Raw genomic sequence first — 26,320 nt, 5'->3', positions numbered from 1 at the left:
TAAATGCTTGCATGTTGAATCAGTTTCTGGCTTTTAGAATGTTGTTAATGCTGTCTTTCGCCGTTCTCAACACTGGCTCTCTATTTACTTTTTAGCACCCAGAAAGTGATTTAACAAAACGTGAAGCCTGTAATTAGAGTTCCTAGTGCCCACTTCATCTGAGAATACCATTATAGCTGCAGCTTATAGCTCTGAGGAATTAGGAGATTGTCCGGGATTTCTAATAAAAAACGATTTTCCAAAATAGTTGAGTATATTCTAAAATTCACTGATAAAAAACACAAGTATCCCTACAACCTAACTAACAGAGCAGTTCAGAGTCTAATGTGATGCAACTACAAATGTCCGAATTAAATGTTAAAAAGAATGCTCGCCATAATTTGATGAAATATTTCATCAAACGCCACGCTAAATATTTGGTAGAATGTCTGTCCCGCGACGGCACGTGAAAATACGACAATACGCAAACTGAAGCTAGTTAATGAAAATCATCCCAGAATTAACACTATACGGCATCCGAGGCTGGTTGTAGCAATGATACCGACGCGACGCGACTCCCGACACAGATGCCGTGCTATCCAGCGTCTGGAGAGAACTGGGGCCTTCCTTCCTCGTGCAACGTTCTTATATATAAAGCCGCGGTGCGGACGGCTAAGGGAACGCCTGATCAAATCGGCTCTCCCGACTAGCCGCTGGGCTAGTAACGCACCACTTCAAGTTACATAATATATTCTAGCTTCTCTTGCTGATGGCCGATGAAGGTCTTAATTTAAATGTGCATTCAGCACGCAGGTAAGTATTGATAATAAAATTTGACGTGGCTAAGTTAAGTATTTTGGGCGAGAGAATTAATTTAATTGCACTGCACGCAGTAGATGAGCTCTGAACTGGCCCTTTTGAGCTCCGCTATCGCTATAATTTTATAGGTATTCAAAAGAAACTTTTCACATCTTCATAGTCATAGCGGACCTCCAACCTATTTAAATCTAAACATCCTAGCCTTATTTATTAGCCTACTTAATCTCTCTTGCTTCCTTCAGTTTTAAGACGAAAACCAGAAAATCATGAATTTCCACTTAAATCTTAATTTGTGAAATCCAAAGTACTGTTTTTATTAAATCATTATGAACGATGAATCTAAATATAAATTTTGAAGTCTCTAGCTCTTTTCTGTTGCGCCAATGATTTTTTTAGAAAAACGTCCAAATTTCGAAAATGACTGAAGTTATCGAACTGATATTTAACACACATTAATTTAGTATTATTCCTGACATGCTAGAAAAGTTTTAGGTCATTTGCTTGATTTTTAAGGTATTGCGCAACATTTATGACGTCAGAGCTAGTTACAGCAGACTGGCTGGCACACTGATGTGAATTTACTACAGCGTGAGTAGGCTGCTTCCCTACACTACGTCTCCTACCTTCGAAACTTCGCAGAAGCTCTCCTGAGAAACTTGCAGAACTGGCACTCCTGGAAGAAATGCTACTGCGGAGACTTGGTTTTGCCACAACCTGGTGGATGTCTCCAGAATGAAATTTTCACTCTGCAGCGGAGTGTGCGCCGACACGAAACTTCCTGGCAGATTAAAACTCTGTGTCGAACTGAGACTCGTACTCGGCACCTTTGTTTTTCGCGTGCGAGTGCTCTACCATCTTCGCTACCCAGGGCTGCCACTCTGCCATCTTCTTCAGTTACAACACCTACCTCTTGTGCTGAATAATCGTGCATATAAATGCGTAATTTTCACATTTATTAAATCTAGTTTGATATTAATCGGAGTAGAGTTTCTATAAAATTTCTAATTATTGTCTAAGGCAGGTAGTACGTTCCACATCGAATGATAGGATGCAAACCTCTGAGTGCAGGTCGGTATAATCTCGTGTAAACTGGAAAATGATAGCAAGGAGAATTTCATGTAAAAGAATGTTTGAATATAAATCCACCTAACTGTCTCCAGGGATAGTTAAACAACGACAGCGTGAGTAAGATTAATGCTCAGAAACGACACGGAAGAAAACAAGACAAAAGAAAATGTGCACAAGTCGGAAAACATTGACAGTGGCCAATTTTTAGGGAGAAGGGAATAAATGAAAAATGTTGTTTCGTTCTGATGGATTACTAGCAAACAGATTTGTACAAAGTATGGAAACCCACTCTTTTACAAAGGTACAAATACCATATCTCCACTTAGGATACACGCTTGCAAGTCGTCAAAGTTTCTGTGAAATCCATCACCTAAACCTTCGCAACGGTAATCAAAAAAATAGTTTCCATGAACTACAAGTTCGAAGTGAATCATTAACTAAATCGTATTGAATGTGTTTATTTCCTGCTCATAGTCAGCGGCATCTCACCACTAAGTCGCGCCGCAAACAGCTAATCGCGCCATCAGACTCCAAACAAGACTTCCCGCTAAGTTCGCCAGAAGGCAAGTACCTCTTCAAACAAGTGAACCAGAATTCGCCGCGAGGTGAGCTGTGACCTAATTGGTTAGTCCATCTGGATCTCAAAGAATACGTGCATGTATTACTCTATCTTCACTTTTTATTTTTATTCTTGTGTCCTGATCTCTCTATAAACCATAACTTCCATTGCCAGTAGGTTCAGAGTGCAAAAATCGTTCTTTAGTAAGTCTTTTTCTTTAGGTATTTCACAGTAGTGGTAATGTCATGATTCATTTCTCCACGTCATAAAGTTCTCAACATTTTTTCTCACTGGGTACTGCTTGGAAAATGACACATTTCATCGTGTATGTGTGCGCTGCTCACAGATGAACTAGTTAAAAATCCACAATTCCGTATTGAGTCATTTGTGTAAGTAAAGCTCTCTGTTGCTTCTTAGAACCAACATTAGTCGACAGTTAAACATCGCTAGTGTCGTATTGGAATGTTACTTGTTGCTCTCGATGCTGTTTCTGCTGCGGCTCCCATCAGCGTCTCAGTACAGCCGATGACTGTTGCAATCTACACTCCTGTGCAAATCTTACGGACGAAAGTAGCTTCCGCGTGATGTGTCACTCCCAAGTAACATAGCTCGGTGAAACTTGCGCCATACAGAGGCAAAACTGCTACATTATAGTATAGTAGGTAACTGAAATAAATACACAGTGAGACAAAGAGAAATGGCACTTTTATTTACAGACAGTAATCACAGAACAGCAATACGTGCTCTGAAAGTGTCTTACTAGACAATGTCTTTGGGTGCATTTCGTGGTCCCGCCGCTCGCCATTTAAGGTATGTCCAGCATTGTCGAAGATGATCGTAATGGTGTTTCTTGGTGTTATAGTGCGGCCCAGTATGATGTTGCTTGTGCGTACTGACCGCCACACCTTTGAACTCGCTACCCTGGCCGGCCAGTGTCATTGTGACCCTGTGGAGATGCGCTTGGAAAGAGAGCACCAGTGGGAAGTGCTGGGAAGGTGTATTGCGGCACCCCCACATTCACCACGACCATGCAGACCGAGCGAGATGGCGCAGTGATTCGTACCCTGGACTCACGTTCGAGAGGACATCATTCAAACCCGCGTCTGACCATCCTGATATAGATTTTCCGTGATTTCCCTCAATCGCTTCGGGCAAATGCCGGAATGGTTCCTTTGAAACGGCACGGCCTATTTCCTTTCCCATCCTTTCCTGGTCCGAGCATGTGCTCCTTTTCTAATGGCCTCGTTGTCGACTGAATGTTAACAAATCTTCTCTTCCCGATCATCCAGCAGGTGTTGACCGCGCTGATGGCGGAATGGAACACGCAGTGGCAAGTACGCCCTACCAACCTTGTAGCCAGCATAGAAGAACGTCGCAGAGCATATATTGTCGTCTCTGTGTAACGTCCACGCTCGGGCGTACGTTAACTCTTTAAAGCCTGTACTATGATAAGTTGACGGGCTTCACCTTATAGGAAAGGATTTTAGTAAATATGTTGACCGCGTGTACCTGAATGGAAGCAAAACCGGACTTATACCCAGTCAGTAACAACAATGATACGTCAAGCAAGTATAAGTGCAACCACACGTTAGGACGGGTAAGAAACATAAAACCGCAGATGCTACCAATGGTTAATAATACGGTCGCCTGCCTAATTAGGCATTAAGTGAGTTTTTCCCTTGTACAAGTGGATGTACGTACAAGCATAACCACACGTAGTAATACTGTATTATATGGTGAATTTTAGAACCAGAAAAATCTACTGAACTAAGATTTTCCCTTTCTGTACTAATTTGAACAAGCTATAAATACACAACATTACACTACAATGATTACTACGAACTGCGTTTTGTCTATTGATCCGACTGAAATCGGACATAGGTCACCCTAGAAATAGCACTTTTGACACACACACATACAATGTCAATTTTAATAATGGTAAAACACTGATAAATTTAGGTTTTATATTGACTTTAACTTTGCTGGTCAAATCAGTTCAGTCACTTTAGAATTTAAATGAATAGAAAAGAAAAGAGTGAAAGAGGGGGGGGGGGGGGGGACACCCTGAAACTGTTATGATCACGGTGTTGAAACCATTAACTATTGGAAACATTAAGTACTCAAGATTTACAAAATATGAGTTATTACTCTTATTGTCCAATTACTTCCTCATTTAACTACCATTATTTTTGTCTCAAATTAATTAAGCTTCCTTACTAAACCAATTCCAAAATTATCTTACAACTTTGTCAGACCTTTGCTCTTTACTTATATTTTCATTAACCATAAAGCTCCTTAAAATTCATTCGAGCATAAATAGGTCTGCAGGTAATTCTTATCAACATAAACTTTAAATCTTCATTTCGGGACACTCGGATTGCACAACATGTGGAAAGGACCCTGTCTAGGTTAGTGATGAGGATAATTCATTGATAGGACACATCTGGTAAAAGTTAAGTTATTATTGAACAGTCAGGAACAAAATTAACACTGGTCCACCCGAACACAATTCTAAAGATTCGACCTGTGCGAGTCGATGCAGCGGTTGGCGGGCGGCGAGATGGCGAGGCGCACAGCACACATACAAGCACAGCTATGGCTTTTGCCGTATCGGCACTTTGCTTCTTCTTAGCGTCGCAATCCTTTTCAATTCAGTGCCTATAGAATATAGCCATGCTGTATAGTCGTCGGAAACGGCACATCCGAGGCTCAATGAAACCACTTTTTCCAGGATAGCCTCCGCGATCCGGAACGTGTTCCTCAGACCGATGCCCAACTCCGACTATTACTGCTGAGCCCGTTATGCCGTGCCGCGCCCGTGTGCATTTTCCCGCGCTCGCCTGCCTCCACCTTTTACCGCTCCCCTACAGATAGGGTATTCACCAAAGGTTTTACATTCCACATATCCTAATACATTGCCTACGCATGGACCAGGCGCACAATTACAATTTCAAACATGTTACAATAGATTCAACAAGGGTTACACTTCAATTTTGTTATAGCATTGCTTGAAATCTGACATAAATATTAATATTTACATCTAAAGTTGCTTACATTTTCTTTAACATAATGACACGAAAAGAAAAAGAAATGAAATCAAAACATTGCTTACACTAATTTACCGAAAATCCGAAGAAAAATTTATTATATGTACAGTTGTTGTTGTTACATCTGGTGATGACAAGTTCTGTTAAGAACAGTATCCCGCCTTTTCCAATGTCCAGACTCCATCATGAGGTGCGGTGAATTTACTGTAATTATTGTCTTTGAATAAAAGTGTCATTTCTGTCTGTCTCGTTGCATGTTTCTTTCAGTTACCTTCTGTGCTATGCTGTAGCAGTTACTTCTATGTATGGTTGAAGTTTTATTAAGCTGTTACTTAGTAGTGACACCGCCTATGAAAACTACTCTCGTCCTCACGTTTTACACACCAATGTAGAGTTCCCATGTACTTACTGTCTCCACTTACTCAACACTGTACAGTAATGTACACAACAAAAATTGCCTGTTAGTATTCGAGTTTTGAGTAGACTATTTACTGGCTGAATTTTGGATTGTTCTAATGAGCAAAAACCATTTGCACCGATTGTGTCGATGTTATTCAATACTTCATACAGCTTATATTTCTTCACATCGGTTGGGCTTTCTATGGAATTTTCTAAATAAACTAAAATGCCGCGGTCCATTGGGCGTCCGAGTCATTCAAATTCTTGAAGTCACAGCAGTATGTGGGACAGCTTCTCTGTGGTGAGGACGTTGGCAGAGACAAAACGGAAGATCGAAACTTCGTGTCGGACAGGTAGGAGACATCGAGAGTATGAGCTAGAGAAGCTCTGCCCACACGAAACGTTGCTGGCTGTATACAAATCCAAGTCCGCCACACATGTTAGCCTACAAACAATGACGGAACAGACAGTGAGTCTCCCCATTGTTCCATATGTAACTTCTGTAATTTAAGTTAAACGAAAACAACTGCCGAATAAATTGGTCAGCAAGCGACCACTGTCAGTCTCTTTTGCAAACTGTCCACTTTACGAAACCTGCACTAATGTACAGTATGTATGGGCGTGTGATCGGTGATGGTATTCCGAGATATGAACTAAATTTTGTTTATAAACACCGAAATCTGTATTGTGGCATTTACAGAAATTATGTATGCAGTTGCCTCTTTTTCTTCATTTTTCGTCTCGCTCCGAATAATGATTCCATTGTATTAAAACAACGTACGAGGGCGAGTTAAGAAGTAATGCCTCCGAATTTTTTATTCAGTTCTCAACATTGGTTGAGGTATCACATGTCATGCATATTACTCGGCCGACTTTCGTGCTTCGCTGCCGCAAGTTGCAACCCTCTGCCGCCAGATGGCTCCAAATTGTGGCGTGTAACATGGTGGTACGTAACGTAGCTGCGTCGGCGCGTGAGAAACTGAGAACATGGATTCGAAGAACACGGCCACATGTGGAGTACTCTCTCCAATACGACAATGCAAGTCCACAAACGAGTACTGCGACATCTGCCACAATCCGACGCTTTGGGTTCAGCGTCATGAAAAATCTTCCATACCGTCCAGATTGCACGCCATCCGATTTTCATCTGCCTCCAAAACTTCGAGGACTTCTCTTTGATGGTGATGAAACGCTGCAATCAGAGGGGAGGTTGTGGTTCCGGCAACAATGTAAGACATTCTACGGTGACTGTGTCAAGAAAATGGTCTCTCCTTGGGAGAAAACTGAACGTCGCCAGGGTTACTATGTTGAGAAACGTGTATGTGGAGATGAAGAATAAAGATTTAGAATGTCAATAAAGTTTGTTTTATGTAAAAAGCTTTAAGAGTTTTCCCACAAAAATTCGGAGCCATTACTTTTCAGCAAAACCTCATAGGTAAATGCCAAGATTTTGGTTGGTTTTATTTTTCCTTCCCTGTGCAACGCTCGGAAAACATGTGCGTGTGTAAACAGTTTATTTTGAGGTACACTGGAGAGGCAGGTTGCTTCTTTCTGCTTGGATACAGGACACTCCCTCATTACGTAAACGTCTGTGTCAAACCAGAGCGCTTTGTAACTTCTCTGGAATAGCCTTACGTTTACACAAGAACACATGAATTTGTAATTTTGTTTATTATGATATTTTTGCTTTAAGGCCTTCATCATCGTGCTTAGAAGCAGTGAATTGGCAAAGAGAGGGACGAAAATGTATACTTCTTACGTTAAATTTAACAAATTACTGTAATGCCCGTAAATCATGAATTTCTAACTGGTGGGGTGGGTAAATAATTTTTTTCGTGTGGTCTGGAGCTTACTTATCAACACGCCTCAGTGACCGACTGAAGGTTTCAAGTTACCACATACAAATTTTACTAGTAGCTGCTCGTGATTTACTTATTCACTGATGACGTCAAGAGATCTGGTTTTTATTCATGGACTTATTTCGGCAAGTTTTAGATAATTAACAAGTAAGAATCAGAGCCCTTCGTCATAAAGCTTTGCGCGTTATGCCTGTGCCATTTTTATTGCTCCACCTGCCGCAGAAAAAAGATCCACAGGTTCCAAATGTTAAAAAAAATATTCTGTCTACAAGACATTATCTTCATACATTGTGAAAATATAATATCTATGAAAAATAAAGTTTTATGACAGCGACAAGCAGGATATTATATTATGAGTGGATTCTATGTGTGGGTAAATACCTAACTGCAATAAAAATCTCTCATTAGAGTACAATGGTGCGAAGATATAATTATGGCAGCAGTAGATGCAATTTATATTCCCAGGATAACTACCGCATCGTGTAAATTGACATTTCCAGCATCAAGCGTAGATCTCAAGACGTAATCAGCAGTATTTAGGATGACGTACTGCACTAAATGTGTGAAAAAGTCCTCGATTTTGTTATCGCTTCAGTTATGAGCAAAACCTCGAGCTTTCGGCGAAATATTGCAAATGGCTCAAATGGCTCTGAGCACTATGCGACTTCTGAGGTCATCAATCCCCTAGAACTTAGAACTACTTAAACCTCACTAACCTAAGGACATCACACACATCCATGCCCGAGGCAGGATTCGAACCTGGGATCGTAGCGGTCACGCGGTTCCAGACTGAAGCGCCTAGAAACGCTCGGCCAGCGAAATATTCCCATAGTGCTCAGAGCCATTTTTGAACCATTTACGACGTGTTTGGGATAACCTTTCCACTCTTCTTATAATACTGAGTTTACAATTGCTGTATCCTCCTCCTTCTTATTAGGGCGTTTAATTACTTTGTACGCTGTTCATTGGCTGCTATGAAGGTCGTTTTAGACATTAGTAACAACTCTATTCCATGTCTGATCTTTGGTTATTCTTACAACTGTTTTTACTTTGTTTATATTTATCAGTAAGTATACACTATGAGCTTTGTTTTTTTCCTGTATGCCTGAGCTACTTCGTTATTCTGTATTTTAACATCCATCCAAGTACTTTATTTACGCTTTTTACAGTTGCTTCAAATGCAGTGTTGTGGATACAAGTACTAATAATTTCCCACTCTTTTTCTACATTTCTTCACTGTTTAAGTAAGCGCTTAGCCAGTTATAACATAGGCCCGTAATTCCTTTATCCTGTGGTAGATGCACTTTAAACACTTCTTCAGTTTCCATCTTATCGAGCTATCACAGCGATTTTTGACCACAGTAGGGAGTGATCATAATTTATACCACTGCCACGAAACACTTCTGCAATTGGCAGTGATATAATCTATAAATGACACACTGCCACGAACTTATCTTTTCTAAAAAAGAAATATGTCTACATTACATAGATTGATGCTGTATAATAGGTATGAAACAACCAACGGGTTGCAAGAAAACTTTACGATTACCAGGTATCGGTGTGTTCACCAGAAAATTCACGATTACATAAAAATATTGTATACTGAGGTAAAGTGGGATCCCAATATGTACATTTACAGATCTCGACATCTCAGCGTACAGTACGAAATGTGTAACAAATAAGTGCTTCGGCAGAAATGTCATTTGTACTCACGTGGCTTCTCCCATGTGACTATGGCCGCACTCCCTCCCCCCCCCCCCCCCCCCCCCTAATATGTACATTTACAGATCTCGACATCTCAGCGTACAGTACGAAATGTGTAACAAGGAAGTGCTTCGGCAGAAATGTCAGTTGTACTCACGTGGCTTCTCCTATGTGACTATGGCCGCACTACACGGATTGTCAAGCATTGAACTCGGAGCCGGCCGCGGTGGTCTAGCGGTTCTAGGCGCTCGGTCCGGAACCGCGGGACTGCTACGGTCGCAGATTCGAATCCTGCCTCGGGCATGGATGTGTGTGATGTCCTCAGGTTAGTTATGTTTAAGTAATTCTAAGTACTAGATACTGATGACCACAGATGTTGAGTCTCATAGTGCTCAAAGCCGTTTGAACCATTGGACTCGGAGTAGGAACAGAAGGTACACGCATGTAGCGTCCAACTTCTGAAATTTAGCATTCACGTATATTAAATGTAACGAATGTACAGTCAACCTTGGATTCACCTTTGACGAATTATTAATCCCAAGAGTAGTATAAACTGCCTGCGAGAATTGGATGTTCCGTGCTACGGATGCATCTCTCTGGAATAAGTAACCAAAGATGTATATTTGAGTAGTCTGTGTGACGCGATTACAGAGATCGGACGTGTTTTATGTTGGAGAGATTGTACTACTGTTGTGCGACGCTATTAAGCTCCATTGTGAATCTTCAGTTAGTCGATGGCACAATAAACAAATTCCAGAAAATAATAAGCATTCAAGGTGTGTATTTACCAGTTTATAAAAGATTTGACGAACATTCTTCAGATATCAAGTGACGTAGATCGATCGGACGTGCTGTGTGGAATGATATTGCGACCATGTATCTTTTCACGGTCAATTTTCTTCGAGAGAATATCTCAAAAGCAATAAACTTTTCGTTGATAAAAAAGTTAGACACATCAATCCATACACATCATACAACATAGCACCTAGTTGTGCCGAACGGTCTTCGTAGTGAAATAAACATTTTTAGAGATTTTAAGTGGAGCAGTTCCGACGAGGAGTATCAGCGAGGTGGACGCTGCGGGACATGTATCTGGTTCTCTCGTGACATTTAAAACTAAAGACTTATATACTTTAGCTTTTAAAAGACTGAAGCTAAAAACTAACTAAAACCACTGGAAATCAAAACTAAAAGTTGCAATAATAAATAAGAAGCATAGAATTTTCTTACACAAATTTTCTTAAATAAATAAATAAATAAAATTAATTAAAATACAATAAAGAACGTATTCGCTAGGAGAGTGAGCCGAAATTTAATGAGTTATGGCAGCAGATGACCGACCCAAGTGCTGTTGCTAACAGCACGATATCGCCTGCAGCGCCCCTCCTGGGCTCGTGACCAGATCAGTTGGGCCCTAGACGATAGGAAAACCATGGCCTGATCAGAGACGATGGTAGGGTTCGTGTGTGGTGCAGACGTCACGAAGCCACGCATCCCAGCTGTCAACAACACACTGTCCAAACTGATAGGGACTCCGTAATGGTATGGACTGGCTCTTCTGGTCCAAATTTTAACTGTAAATCGTTATGTTCGGTTACTTGGAGACCATTTTCAGCCATTCATGGACTTCATGTTCAGAAACAGCAATGCAGATTTTTGGATCACCATGTGCCATGCCACTGGACCGCAGTTGTTCACGATTGGTTTGAAGAGCATTCTGGACTGGTCGAGCGAATGATGTGGCCATCCACCGAACATTTATGGTACGTAAGAGAGGTTAGGACCTGCACAATACCCTGCACCGGCGACACTTTCGCTATTATGTACGGCTATAGAGGCAGCATGGCTCAACATTTCTGCAGGGGCTTCCTACGACTTGTTGAATCCATGCCACGTCGAGTTGCTGCACTGCGCCGGGCAAAAGGAGGTCCAACATCATACACTACTGGCCATTAAAATTGCTACACCAAGAAGAAATGCAGATGATAAACGGGTATTCATTGGACAAATATATTATTCTAGAACTGACATGTGATTACATTTTCACGCAACTTGAGTTCATAGATCCTGAGAAATCAGTACCCAGAACAACCACCTCTGGCCGTAATAATGGCCTTGATGCGCCTGGCCATTGAGTCAAACAGAGCTTGGATGGCGTGTACAGGTACAGCTGCCCATGCAACTTCAACACGATACCACAGTTCATCAAGAGTAGTGACGCGTATTGTGACGAGCCAGTTGCTCCGCCAACATTGACGAGACGCTTTCAATTGGTGAGAGATCTGGGGAATGTGCTGGCCATGGCAGCAGTCGAACATTTTCGGTATCCAGAAAGGCCCGTACAGGATCTTCAACATGCGGTCGTGCATTATCCTGCTGAAATGTAGGGTTTCGCAGGGATCGAATGAAGGGTAGAGCCACGGGTCGTAACAAATCCGAAATGTAACGTCCACTGTTCAAAGTGCCGTCAGTGCGAACAGGAGGTGACCGAGACGTGTAACCAAAGGCATCCCATACCATCACGCCGGGTGATACGCCAGTATGGCGATGACGAATACACGCTTCCAATCTGCGTTCACCGTGATGTCGCCAAACACGGATGCGACCATCATGATGCTGAAAACAGAACCTAGATTCATCTGAAAAATAGACGTTTTGCCATTCGTGCACCCAGGTTCGTCGTTGAGTACACCATCGCAGGCGCTCCTGTCTGTGATGCAGCGTCAAGGGTAACCGCAGCCATGGTCTCCGAGCTGATAGTCCATGCTGCTGCAAACGTCGTCGAACTGTTGGTGCAGATGGTTGTTGTCTTGCAAACGTCTCCATCTGTTGACTCCATGCGGATAAGACGCCTGTCATATCGACTGCTAGTGATACGAGGCCGTTGGGATCCAGCACGGCGTTCCGTATTACCCTCCTGAACCCACCAATTCCATATTCTGCTAACAGTCATTGGATCTCGACCAACGCGAGCAGCAATGTCGCGATACGATACCTCGCAATCGCTATAGCCTCCAATCCGACCTTTATCAAATTTGGAAACGTGATGGTACGCATTTCTCCTCCTTACACGAGGCATCACAATAACGTTTCACCAGACAAGGCCGGTCAACTGCTGTTTGTGTATGAGAAATCGGTTGTAAACTTTCCTCATGTCAGCACGTTGTAGGTGTCGCCACCTGCGCCAACCTTGTGTGAATGCTCTTAAAAGTTAGTCATTTGCATACCACAGCATTTTCTTCCTGTCAGCTAAATTTCTCGTCTGTAGCACGTCACCTTCGTGGTGTAGCAATTTTAGTGGCCAGTAGTGTATTAGGAATTATTCCATGACTTTTCTCACCTCGATGTAAACAAACATTAACATAGAGAAAACTGTTGAATAAACAGTTTTTGATCTAAACTTAGAAATGCCAATAACTGAGCCACCTTTTCTGTCACTGAGTAGTCTCTAGAATATTGTTTTCCTCTCTCTTTTTTCTGTATTGCATTGTAATTATTTAATTCAAAAATGTGTTTATCTTATGCATATTTTCTTCATTTCCATTATACTGGCTAATTCTATTTGAACTAAACATTTATGTACTATTTAAAATATTTTTAAAAAATTAGGCATCTGTTACCTTCCATTGTTACTAAATTGCGCGATTTGTTTCGTGTCCACGTTGTGGCAATTTCGGCATGTGTGCCTCTCAGTCTGATGCCTCCCCCAGTTACTTATCTCTTGTAGCTCTTATCGGCGTGTATCGTGCTACGCCACGTAGCTATAGTTTTAGTTGTAATTATCAGATTTATGTCATTTTCGGTATTTTTAATTTCATGTAATTATAGTATTAACTTTTTAATGAAGTATTTTATGTTAGGAGAGCATTGGGGCCTTAAATACGTTTTTCACTTACCACACTTCGGTTCAGTCTTCTAACAACTCTGTTCGGAATAAAAATTGGTAGTTCTTCAGTTTTCTCTTACAGATTATTTATGATTCTTTTAGGTAATCGTGAGTTTTCTGATGAAAACATACATAGTCTGTACCGAAACTTGGTAAAAGGAAATTTTTTTAAAATCAGTTGGCTATTTTATACACATCATATTCTTGTACGAGTGCTGCCTCACAGTTATGTTTAAAAGTGTAAGATTTTTGCTGACTTTGAAATGAATTATATATCCTCTACTCTTTTTGATATGCATTTTCCCATTAGAGCTCATTACATTTGGTGCTGAAATACTCACAGATCCCTGCTTGTCTTAATACGTTCTGTTTTATTGTACTTGTCCAGCTCTGTCTGAAGTGTTTCATAAAACACTTCTGTTTCTTCGTCTATCCCTTATTGTGGCTCATACACTCCTATAACTCCGATAATGATGGAGGCTGAAGAAATGAATTAAAATTTGTTTTATCGCTAGGACTTGAACATGGGTGTCCTTGTTTATTCTTGTTTAGCATACAAGTGCGCTAGCCATTACACCAGTATTGTCAACACACGTCCTTGGACTACTCTAGTCCATTGCTCTCCCTAACACAAACTTCAGTTCACATTTTCGGCTTATTTTTCCCTTATTAAATCATCACCATTGGCTGAGGCTCTCCGGTATTGTAATAGCACCACAGCTTTGGACGTAATGGGGAAATTCTGTGTACGTGATCTATAGGTCCGATATAATTAAGTTTTCCTTGAGACATATGAGTCTCGACTTTATCTTCGATAATGACAGAGGGTGTAGAAATGAGCTGAAATTTGTGTCAGGGCTGGAACTTGAACCAAGGTCTTCTTGCTTACTAGGCAGGTGTGCGAACTATTACACAACCACAGCAGTATAGGTAACACAGTTGCATGGAATGCCCTATTCCAATGCCCTCCCTAACAGCAACGTCATTTCATGTCTTCGGTCTGTTTTCCCGTTCTTGAGTAGATAAAGTCGAGACTGATATGTCTCACGGAAAATTTAATTACATCACATCTGTAGATCATCTATGCCTGAGGTACAGGCAGGTTTTCCCCGTTTTGCCCAAAGCCGGGGTGTTATTTTAATATCCTCAAAAATGGTGATGATTTAAGAAGTGGAAAATAAGCTGAAGCTGTGAATCGAAATTTATGCTAGGAAGGGAATTGGGCTAGGGTAGTCTGTACAGCTGTGTAACATATACTACTGTATACTTATATGGACATCCATACACGCATATAGTTCTGGCAATACCGGCCATGACCTTCTTCTTCTGTGCGAATGCACACATATTCCCAGAACTCTTACGGGACTTGCTAAGAATGTGTTACACGAGTAATGAGTGTGTGTGGACGTACAAGGTGGAAATGTGAGTCTCGCGGGAGACGTGAGCGAGATAGTCCCTGCAGTTGCACTATCATCTGTGCCCTCGGTGGCTCAGATAGATAGAGCGTCTGCCTTGTAAGTAGGAGATCCCAAGTTCGAGTCCTGGTCGTAGCACAAATTTTCACCTGTCCCCGTTGATATATATCAACGCCCGTGAGCAGCTGACGGTATTAATATAATTCGAATATACTACTGTGGTCGTGTAATGGCTAGCACACCTACTAAATAAGCAAGGAGACCTGAGTGCAAGTTCTAGCTATGACATAAATTTAAATTCTCTTCTTCAGCCTCCATCATTATCGTAGATAACGTCAAGACTCATATTTCTCAAGAAAAATTTAATTAGAAGTGCTGTAAGTGTTGTATGACCACTGTGTGTAATAAATCTGACAGCAACAATTCTATCAGTGTAATAACTTTCTTTCCTTGCACTTCATTTTCAGTCTGTTACCAGTGCCATCCCTCCGCAAACTCGTCTATTCATTTCATCGCCGCTATATGTCATTGTGTATCCTTCAACCTCTCTTACACTCTTCAGCTTCTTCTTGGTTACAGTTCATATATCTGCTTGCACTCTCCCATTCTCAAATTTCTTGAGCGGTTCTACCGCCTTCACACTCAAAACTCTTACATTCCATGTTCCTATCTTAAGACATTCCTTTATTCCAAAGCTATCCTCGTCCACTATGATAGTTCTTGTTCAGAACTGCCTGGTTTGGTTTCCATTGATTATATATCCCCGATCGGCGTTACGGACGCTGCGCAGGGCTAGCACAGTAGTAGGGCTGCCACTTGGCTGCTTCTGGTCCCGTGGGATGTGCGTTCCAGTTTTTCTCTGGGCCTCACTTAACCCTTCAAGACACCGCCCTACTGTCTATCTACGTCACCGCCACTGCCACCGCCGACATCTTTACCATTAGGGAGGGATGGAAAATAAGGAGTAGGTAGGGGAGAGAAATTAGGGAGACGGGTCGCTGCGCGGCACACTTCATCTGGCTGCTCTGCTGGAACCTGACCAGTTACATTACTGGCCATTAAAATTGCTACACCAAGAAGAAATGCAGATGATAAGCAGGTATTCATTGGACAAATATAGTAGAACTGACATGTGATTACATTTTCACGCAATTTGGGTGCATAGATCCTGGGAAATCAGTACCCAGAACAAACACCTCTGGCCGTAATAATGGCCTTGATACGCCTGGGCATTGAGTCAAACAGAGCTTGGATGCGTGTACAGGTACAGCTGCCCATGCAGCTTCAACACGATACCACAGCTCATCAGGAGTAGTGATTGGCGTACTGTGACGAGCCAGTTGCTCGGCCGCCATTGACCAGACGTTTACAATTGGTGAGAGATATGGAGAATGTGCTGGCCAGGGCATCAGTCGAACATTTTCTGTATCCAGAAAGGCCCGTACAGGACCTTCAACATGCGGTCGTGCATTATCCTGCTGAAATGTAGGGTTTCGCAGGGATCGAATGAAGGGTAGAGCCACGGGTCGTAACATATCTGAAACGTAACGTCCAATGTTCAAAGTGCCGTCAATGCGAACAAGAGATGACCGAGACGTGTAACCAATGGCACCCCATCCCATCACGCCGGGTGATACGCCAGTATGGCGATGACGAATACACGCTTCCAATGTGCGTTCACCGCGATGTCGCCAAACATGGATGCGACCGTCATGATGCTGTAAACAGAACCAGGATTCTTCCGAAAAAAATGACGTTTTGCCATTCGTGCACCCAGGTTCGTCGTTCAGTACACCATCGCAGGCGCTCCTGTCTGTGATGCAGCGTCAAGGTTAACCGCAGCCGTGGTCTCCGAGCTGATAGTCCATGCTGCTGCAAACGTCGTCGAACTGTTGGTGCAGATGGTTGTTGTCTTGCAAACGTCCCCATCTATTGTCTCAGTGATCTAGACGTGGCTGCATGATCCGTTACAGCCATGCGGATAAGATGCCTGTCATCTCGACTGCTGGTGATACGAGGCCGTTGGGATCCAGTACGGCGTCCCATATCAGAACCCACCGATTCCATATTCTACTAACAGTCATTGGATCTCGACCAACGCGAGCAGCAATGTCGCGGTACGATACACCGTAATCGTGATAGGCTACAATCTGACCTTTATCACTGTCGGAAACGTGATGGTACGTATTTCTCCTCCTTACACGAGGCATCACAACAATGTTTCGCCAGGCAACGCCGGTCGAACGCTGTTTGTGTATGAGAAATCGGTTGGAAACTTTCCTCATGTCAGCACGTTGTACATGTCGCCACCGGCGCCAACCTCGTGTGAATGCTCTGAAAAGCTAATCATTTGCATATCACAGCATCTTCTTCCTGTCGGTTAAATTTGGCGTCTGTAGCACGTCATCTTCATTGTGTAGTAATTTTAATGGCCAGTAGCGTAGCTTAGTTCTCCTAGTAGCAAAGCCACCTCTCGCATAGCACTCAGTTTCACCAGAACACACAAACTCTCCCGCCCGCGAGGTCAGTGATGCTATATGATGGCGCTCCCTGGGATAATGTAATTACAATTGAAAGAGAAGATACACCAACGGTGCATAAAAACGTAAGTATTGGTACAGGACATACACCACCACTAATCTCGAGTAATGATTTCCCAATTAATAACTCTTTAAACTAAATACCTGTTCCGACTATTTCACAGAGCACATGTTGCCAAACCGTAAAAACGCCTAGTGACCAACCGACTGGTACCAGCCCGGTTGGCCAAGTGGTTTTGTCTGGAACCGCGCGACCGCTACGGTCGCAGGTTTGAATCCTGCCTCGGGCATGGGTGTGTCTGATGTCCTTAGTTTACTTAGGTTTAAGTGGTTCTAAGTTCTAGGGGACTGATTACCTTAGAAGTTAAGTCAGATAGTGCTGATAGACATTTGAACCATTTTTTGACTGGTACCAGGCCTCTTTCGCAATTATCACAGATTCAGGTGAGTAACAAAAGCAAGCTCATATGTTGAAACGTTAATGGAGGTCGTCGTACTAATTTATCTATCTTGGTAGTAAAAGCTAAATGAAATGTCCTCGCGGGTTAGCCGAGCGGTCTTGGATGCCTTGCCACGGTTCACGCGGCTTCCCCCCCCCCTCCCCTCCACTCCCCCCCCCCCCCCCCCACCTCCGCCCAATAGGAGGTTCGAGTCCTCTCTCGGGCATCGGTGTGTGTGTTGGCCTTAGCGTAAGTTAGTTTAATTTTGATTAAGTAGTGTGTAAGCCTAGGCAGCGATGACCTCAGTAGTTTGGTCCCATAGGAACTTACCACAAGTTTCTAAGTAAAAGGTATCCACCATGTGGATACACGAGAAAAACAGGAATTTACACGACGGATTTGTTGGAAGTAAAGTGCCTCAGATGTAAGTAAGGCTGATGGCCCTGGTCAAATCATAACCGAAGAGTGACAGAGGATAACTAGCAACCGAAATAATTTGTTACACAAGAACCTGCAAATAACGGAAAAAAATTACATAGAGAACATCTACTTTAAAAACTGACCAAATGCACATGAAGCATTAAAGTGCGTCAGTTACGTGTAATACACACATAACTGGCCCGCAAATTACTGGGAAATACTGCATTAAATAAAGGTGTTATTTCGAGATACAGAATCAACTTTAAGCGACGTGGCACGAATAATTGTTTTCTTCATGGTACAGTAAGATATGCTATTCAGGCCTGCACAGAAACTAATATACGCACTGTGCAAGGATACTGTAGCAAGCATCAACTCGCTAATCGCAAAGGAATTGAAGTAACTAACTTAAGAATCATGTCCAATACTGTAAGCAAAATCTAACATTATCGTAATGTTCCTAAAATTCACGCGCCAGTCTCATTTAAGTTCAAAAACTGAGGCGAGAACATCCATTTGTCTTCACAACAGCCGGCGGGAGTGGCCGTGTGGTTCTAGGCGCTACAGTCTGGATCCGAGCGACCGCTACGGTCGCATGTTCGAATCCTGCTTCGGGCATGGATGTGTGTGATGTCCTTAGTTTAGTTAGGTTTAATTAGTTCTAAGTTCTAGGCGACTGATGACCTCAGAAGTTAAGTCGCATGGTTCTCAGAGACATTTTCTTCACAACGCCAGAGTTGGAATCTCATCCTATACTGATCCAGTCCAGGTCTCCGTATGCCTAGGAAGTTTACGTCTCTGCAATTTCTGGCACCAGCGGAAAGAAAGTCCACCAGAAACCAATGTCAGTCAACCAACGCTCGTAGTTATTTGTTGACGTATCAGAGAACAGAAAATTGTCTTCTTGAATTCCCCGCCGGCTAAGATGGCCGAGCGGTTCTAGGCACTTCAGTCCGGAACCGCGCTGCTGCTACGCTCGCAGGTTCGAATCCTGCCTCGGACATGGGTGTGTGTGATTTCCTTAGGTTAGTCAGATTTAAATAGTTCTACGTTCTAAGGGACTGATGACCTCAGAAGTTAAGTCCCCTAGTGCTCAGAACCATTTGAACCATTTGAATTCCCCACTGTTGTGTTCCGTCCCGGAAAAAATGTACTCCTTAACACTGCCGGCCCATCAGAGCTCTAGGCTCGTAGTTAGGCTATTATACAATAGGAAAAACTTGTGCCTTGCCTCCAATTCTGAATATTTCTTATATATCTTGACCAGACAGACATTTACGCGGGGATGCACAAAGAGCCTCGTCTGTTGGCGCCGTCCAGTCTTCCGTAGATTTTACCTCTGTCAATCAGATAACTGGCTTTTGCAACACTTTCTACCCCAGAATTAAGAGTTTCTGCCCCCTGTTTCTCATGAAAGACAAGCGAGAGACTCTTTGTGCCACAGTACCATGTTAAGAGAGCCATCTAATTATACGCTCTAAGAGAAAAAAAAAGACGCACCACGAAGGATTTATCAGAATTGGACGGAAATCAGTAGATGCGATTTCTTTTCCTTTTAGACGTCACTCTTCTGACTGGTTTGATGCAGCCCGCAACGAATTCCTCTCCATCGCCAAACTCTTCATCTCAGAGCAGCACATCCAATCTCTCTCTACAATTTTTGCCTTCTACACCTCCCTCTAGTACCATGGAAGTCATTCCCTGATGTCTCAACAGATGTCCTGTCATCCGGTGCCTTCTCCTTGTGAGTGTTTTCCACGTATTCCTTTCCTCTCCGATTCTGCATAGAACCTCCTCATTCCATACCTCATCAGTCCACCAAAGTTCAGCATTCGTCTGTAGCATCATACCTCAAATGCTTCCGTTCTCTTTTGTTCCGGTTTCCCCACAGTCCATGTTTCACTACCATTCAATGCTGTTCTCAAAACGCACATTGTCAGAAATTTTTTCCTCAAAATAAGGCCTATGTCTGATACTTGTAGACTTCTCTTGGCCAGGAATTCCCTTTTTGCCTGTGCTAGTTTGCCTTTGATGTCCTTCTTGGTTCATCCGTCATTGGTTATTTTGCTGCATAGGTACCAGAATTCCTTAACTTCATCTACTTCGTGACCATTAATCCTCATGTCAAGTTTCTCGCTGTTCTCATTTCTGCTACTTCTCATTACTTTCGTCTTTCTTCGATTAACTCTCAGTCCATATTCTGTACTCATTAGACGGTTCATTCCATTTAACAGATCATGTAATTCTACTTCACTTTCACTCAGGATAGCAATGCCATCAGCGAATCGTATCACTGATATACTTTCACCTTGAATTTTAATTCCACTCCTAAACCTTTCTTTTATTTCCATAATTGCTTCTTCGATGAATAGATTGAACAGCAGGGGTGAAAGACTATATCCCTGTCTTACACCCTTTCTAATTCGAGCACTTCGTTCTTGGTCGTCCACTCTTATTAATCCCTCGTGACCCTTGGACATATTGCATATTACCCGTGTCTCCGTCTAGCTTACCCCAAATTTTCATCGAATTTTTAACATCTTCTACCATTTTACATTTCCAAACGTCTTTTCCGGATCAACAAATCCTATGAACGTGTCTTAATTTATCTTTAGCCTTGCTTCCATTATCAAACGCAACGTCAGAATTGCCTCTCTCATCCCCCTACCTTTCGTAAAGCCGAGGCCATCGTCATCAAGCACATCTACAATTTTCTTTTCCATTCTTCTGTATATTATTCTTGTCAGCAACTTGGATGCATGAGCTGTTAAGCTGATTGCACGATAATTCTCGCGACTGTCAGCTCTTGCAGTCTTCGGAATTGTGCAGACGATATTCTTCCGAAAGTCAAATGCTATGTCGCCAGAATCACACATTCTACACAACAATGTGAATTGTCGTTTTGTTGCCGCTTCCCCTAATGATTTTAGAAGCTGTGGAGTAATGTTATCTAACCCTTCTGCCTTCTTCTCCAAAGCTCTCTTAAATTCTGATTCTAGTACTGGATCCCCTGTCTCTTCTAAATCGACTTCTATTTCTGCTTCTATTTCATCAGACACATCTTCACCTCATAGAGGTCATCAATGTAATCTTTAACTATCCACTCTCTCCTCTGCATTCAACAGTGGAATTCTCATTGCGCTCTTAATGTTAGCACACTTGCTCTTAATTTTACCAAAGGCTGTTTTGACTTTCCTATATACTGAGTCAGTCCTTCCGACAACCATTTCTTTCCGATTTCTTCACATCTTTCATGCAGCCATTTCGTCGAAGCTTCCCTGCACTGTTTATTTATTTCATTCCTTAGCGACTTGTATTTCTGTAGTTCTGAATTTCCCTGAACATTTCTTTACTTTCTTCTTTCATCGATCAGCAGAAGCAATTCTTTTGCTACTCATGGTTTCTTCGTAGTTACCTTCTTTGTACCAAGGTCTTTCTTTCCAACTTCTGTGATTGCCCGTTTTAGAGATGTTCATTGTTCTTCATTTTTACTACCTACTGATATTTTCCTTATTGCTGTATATATAGCCTTAAGAGAACTTCAAGCATATCATGTCATTCCTTAGTTCTTTCGTATCCCACTTCTTTGCATATTGATTCTTCCTGACTAATTTCTTAAGCTTTAGCCTACTCTTCATCGCTACTGCATTGTGATCTGAGTCTGTATCTGCTTTTGGGAACGCTTTGCAATCCAGTATCTGATTTCGAAATCTCTGACTGACCATGATGTAATCTAAATGAAATCACCCCGTATCACCCGGCCTTTTTCACGTTTATCTCCCCTCTTGTGATTGGTGAACAGAGTATTCGCTATTGCGAGTTGAAGTTTATTGCAGAACTCAATTAACCTTTCTCCTCTCTCATACGATGTCCCAAGCCCATATTCTCCTGTAACCTTTTATTCCACTCCTTCACCTACGACTGTATTCCACTACCACATGACTATTAGATTTTCATCTCCCTTTATGTAATGTACTACAATATCAATAAAAAGCACTCCGTCTTCAGGCCACAAGTGGTCCATCGGGACCATCCGACCGCCGTGTCATCCTCAGTTGAGGATGCGGATAGGAGGGGCGTGTGGTCAGCACACCGCTCTCTCGGTCTTTACGATGGTTTTCTTTGACCGGAGCCGCTACTGTTCGGTCGAGTAGCTCCTCAATTGGCATCACGAGGCTGAGGGCACCCCGAAGAATGGTAACAGCGCATGGCGGCCTGGATGGTCACCCATCCAAGTGCCAGCCACACCCGACAGCGCTCAACTTCGGCGATCTCACGGGAACCGGTGTATCCACTGCGGCAAGGCCGTTGCCTACAATATTAATATCCGCACATACTTTCTCTTTCTCTTCATCTTCAGCTTGTGACGTCGACATGTATACCTGAATTATCGTTGTCGGTGCTTGTTGCTTTCGATTCTCAAAAGAACTACCCTATAGCTCTGCACTTGACAGTGCCACACTCTCTGCCCCACTTTGCTATTCATAAGGAATCCTGCCCCCGTTATAACATTTTCTGCTTCCGTTCAAATTACCCTATACTCATCTGACCAAAAATCCCTCTCTTCTTTCCATTTCACTTCACTGAACCCCTACTATATCTACATTGAGCCTTTGTATCTCCCTTTTCAGGTATTTTAGCTTTCCTACCACGCTCAAGCCTCTGACATTCCACGCCCAGACTCGTAGAAAGTTATCCTTTTTCTGGTTATTCAATCTTTTTCTCAAGGTCACCTTCCCCCTTGACAGTCCCCTGCCGGAGATCCGAATGGAGGACAATTCATGAATCTCTTGTCAATGAAGAGATCATTTTGACACTTTTTCAGTTACAGGCCACCTGTCCTGTGTATACACGTTACGTGTCTTTGATGCCGTGGTTTCCATTGCCTTCTGTGTCCTCATTCCGTTGATCTTTGCTGATTCTTCCGCCTTTAGAGGAAGTTTCCCACCTCAAGGCCGTTGGCAAAATGTGGGTAATTTCTTACGCGGGAAGTCTTCGGCCGTCAGTGCTGATTATTAATCAAAATTTAATAAGTGGCGGGTTTGGAATTCAAGAACGAGACCGTTGTAATTGTTAGTCATAGACGCTACCCCTACACCACGGGTGCACATACAGGCAAACAAATTACTAGTGTCAGAAAATGCCAGTGACTTATTCAAGATAAAGACCTTCGAAAACTGAGAAAGTCAATAGCGTGTTGGTCGTGAAATAGCACACTACTACTCCTGGTTGATGGCCCGTATGGCAGGTGACAGTCAGGCTGGTAACCCATTTCTGTCTGGGGCGCCTCCTGACACGTTTTCGCTGGTTATCGTAGCACAGCTCGCAGCGGGACTCATCACTGACGACAATTCCACAGAAATCAACCAGATTCCAAGCTGAAGACGTGTCTGGAGACGTTTCGGACATTTTTGGGACACCAGACGGAGAGAAGGCTGCTATACGGCCCGACAGCGAGGAGGAATAATCTGGGGAGTCATTTCATTTCACAGCTGGACTCCTTTTATTGCCACCCGCCGAATCGTTACAGCACAGTGGTACGTCGACGATATTCTACGACTGCTGATGCCTTTCATGGTAAATCGTCCTAGGTTTAGATTTCAGCAAGATAATGCTCGCCCTCACCCGGATAGGGGTTCTACTGCTTGTGTTCATGCTGGCTAAACCCTGTCTGGCTGGTGAGTTTAACGAAGCTCTTCCCAATTGAGAATGTTTAGTGAATTGTAGTCAGAGCCCTCCAACCATCTCGGATTTCGACGGTCCAACTCGCCAATTGGACAGAATGTGGCACGATATGGCTGAGGAGGACATACAAGAACTCGATCAATTAGTGCCAAGCCGAATAACTGCTTACATAAGGGCCAGACGTGGACCACAGTGTTATTGACTCACCCAATTTGTGAACCTCTTTCTCTTGAATAAATCATGCGATATTTGTGTCCTTGTAGTCATTTGTTTATCTGAACATGTACAGCACACATACCTGTTTCCGTCCCATTCGGGTCATTCCTTCGTGGTACGTCTTTTCTTCCTATTCTTCTTCTTCTTCTTCTCAGAATGTATTATGTGGAAGACTCTGAGGAACATACATGTAGGTCTTCCAGGAAATACGCGATTTAAGTGAGAACCCAATCACGTGAACGTTACACCAGATGGAAAATACTCTTATTTTAAGGGGGGGGAGGGGAGGTAGGACGTCAAACGGGCCGTCTTGGAGCAGGAGAGGTGCCACAGGACATTTTAATTTCCACTGTCTATACTTTTACGAATAAATTCATAAAATTTTGTCAGCATCACCAGGAAGGATTCAGGATTCACAATAATAGCAGTGGAAGTTCAAAAAAATTACAAAATAATTTTTTTTTACATGTGAAAGTTCATCATTTTTTCACTTCTATTGGCTGCGTTTGTTGCTATAGGTACACGTTTCTTCATAAGTAAGAGAGATTCTTCGATGAATTTTGCACAGCATACAAAGCATACTTATAGGTGTATGAAACGCTAGAAATTATTTAATTTATGAAAAAATTAATGTGCTGTTACATTTTAAACTTCATGCATAGAAAAAACTGAAATTTTATAGTTAATTACCTCAATTTTTACCACAGTTTTTAATAGATTTGGAAAATTCTAGAGTTTCATACAAGTGTAAGTATGGCACAGTTTTTAATAGATTTGGAAAATTCTAGAGAGTCATACAAGTGTAAGTATGGTTTGTATGCTGTGCAAAATTCATCGAATAATCTCCCTTACTTATGAAGAAAAGTGTACCTATAGCAACAAATGCAGCCAATGGTAAGTGAACAAAAGGTGAAATACAAATGTAAAAAAAATAAATTATTTTCTTATATTTTTGAACTTCCACCACTATAAGGGTAAATCCTGAATCCTTTCTGGTCATTCTGACAAAGTTTTACGAATTTATTTTTAAAAGTATAGACAGTGGAAATTGAAAATTCCTGCTCCAAGTCGTCCCGTTTGACGTCCTACCCCCCATAATGAAATCCGACTTCCTTATTTCTTGCCATGTCAAGAGAAGCGTCTAATCAAACATATAGTTAGTAAAAGAGGTTAGCTACTGGGCTGATATCAGTTGCTTCTGCTCTACGTGATATCTGCTTATGATTGCTCTGGAATAACTGGCGGAAATTATTCTTAAACTACTTTTCACCACAGTAGGGGGATGTCTCACTCAAAGTGCAATAATAAGGCATAATCCATCATCTTCCTATGTTCTCTCATTAATTTCCCTCTTTGTTATTCGCTGTGGGACGGATTTACCATATTATCTACCATGGGAAAAGAGTAAAGAGTGCGAGCCCATATCATCATTTGTTGATCATCAAAACTTAAGCAATGGAATGACACTCTTCCTTCTGAGAGACTTTACCACCTTCGCAAACGGTTAGGTTGTGTCAAAACAATTCAGCATGCAACAAAGGCTGAGAGGTACATGAGGGAACTCTGACGGATTCCTCTCAATTCTTTTACGTTTTTGGTCCGAAACAGATAAAGACCCACAAATTTTGTGTAATATTTTTGCTAAAATAAACTGAGACCCACGGAAGATGGCACATAAGTGTCGAAACATGTTCGGGTAAATAGAAATAAGAACAGGTTTTATTTTACAGAGGCAAAGTTTAAGAACTCAAACTGAAAAACAAAATAAAAATTTACATTTTTTAACGAAACAGTTTCGAGAATGAGATTCTCACTCTGCAGCCGAGTGTGCGTTGATATGAAACTTCCAGACAGATTAAGTTGTGAGGACGGGTCTCGAGTCGTGCTTGGGTAGCTCAGTTGGGTGGGAGGGGGGGGGGGGGGGGAAAGAAAGGAACGGGTCCAAGCTATATGCTTGGGATATACCATAATAGGCAACCCTCGAGAAGACGAACGTTGAGTGCCGTCAATAAGCCGAGATATATCATGCAGAGAATAGTGGAAACGAACAAAAAAAACCTTTTTTACATATTAAAAAAAGTTAAAAAAACAAGAAAACAAAAAAGAAAAAACAACGAAACAAGATGAAAATAAAAGTTTTGCAGCAAAGAGTCATCGACAGGAATGAAACGATTCCTTTGCTGCAGAAACAACGCACCTTGAACTTTCCACTGCAGTGACAACACGTTTTCTTTTCTTGATACAGAAGAAGCATCCTTTGTATTAAACGTTCTTTTAACGGCAT

This window comes from Schistocerca piceifrons, chromosome 3 (genome assembly GCF_021461385.2).
Source record: "Schistocerca piceifrons isolate TAMUIC-IGC-003096 chromosome 3, iqSchPice1.1, whole genome shotgun sequence".
NCBI classification, from domain to species: domain Eukaryota; kingdom Metazoa; phylum Arthropoda; class Insecta; order Orthoptera; family Acrididae; genus Schistocerca; species Schistocerca piceifrons.
Note: the sequence above shows the minus strand (reverse complement) of the source record.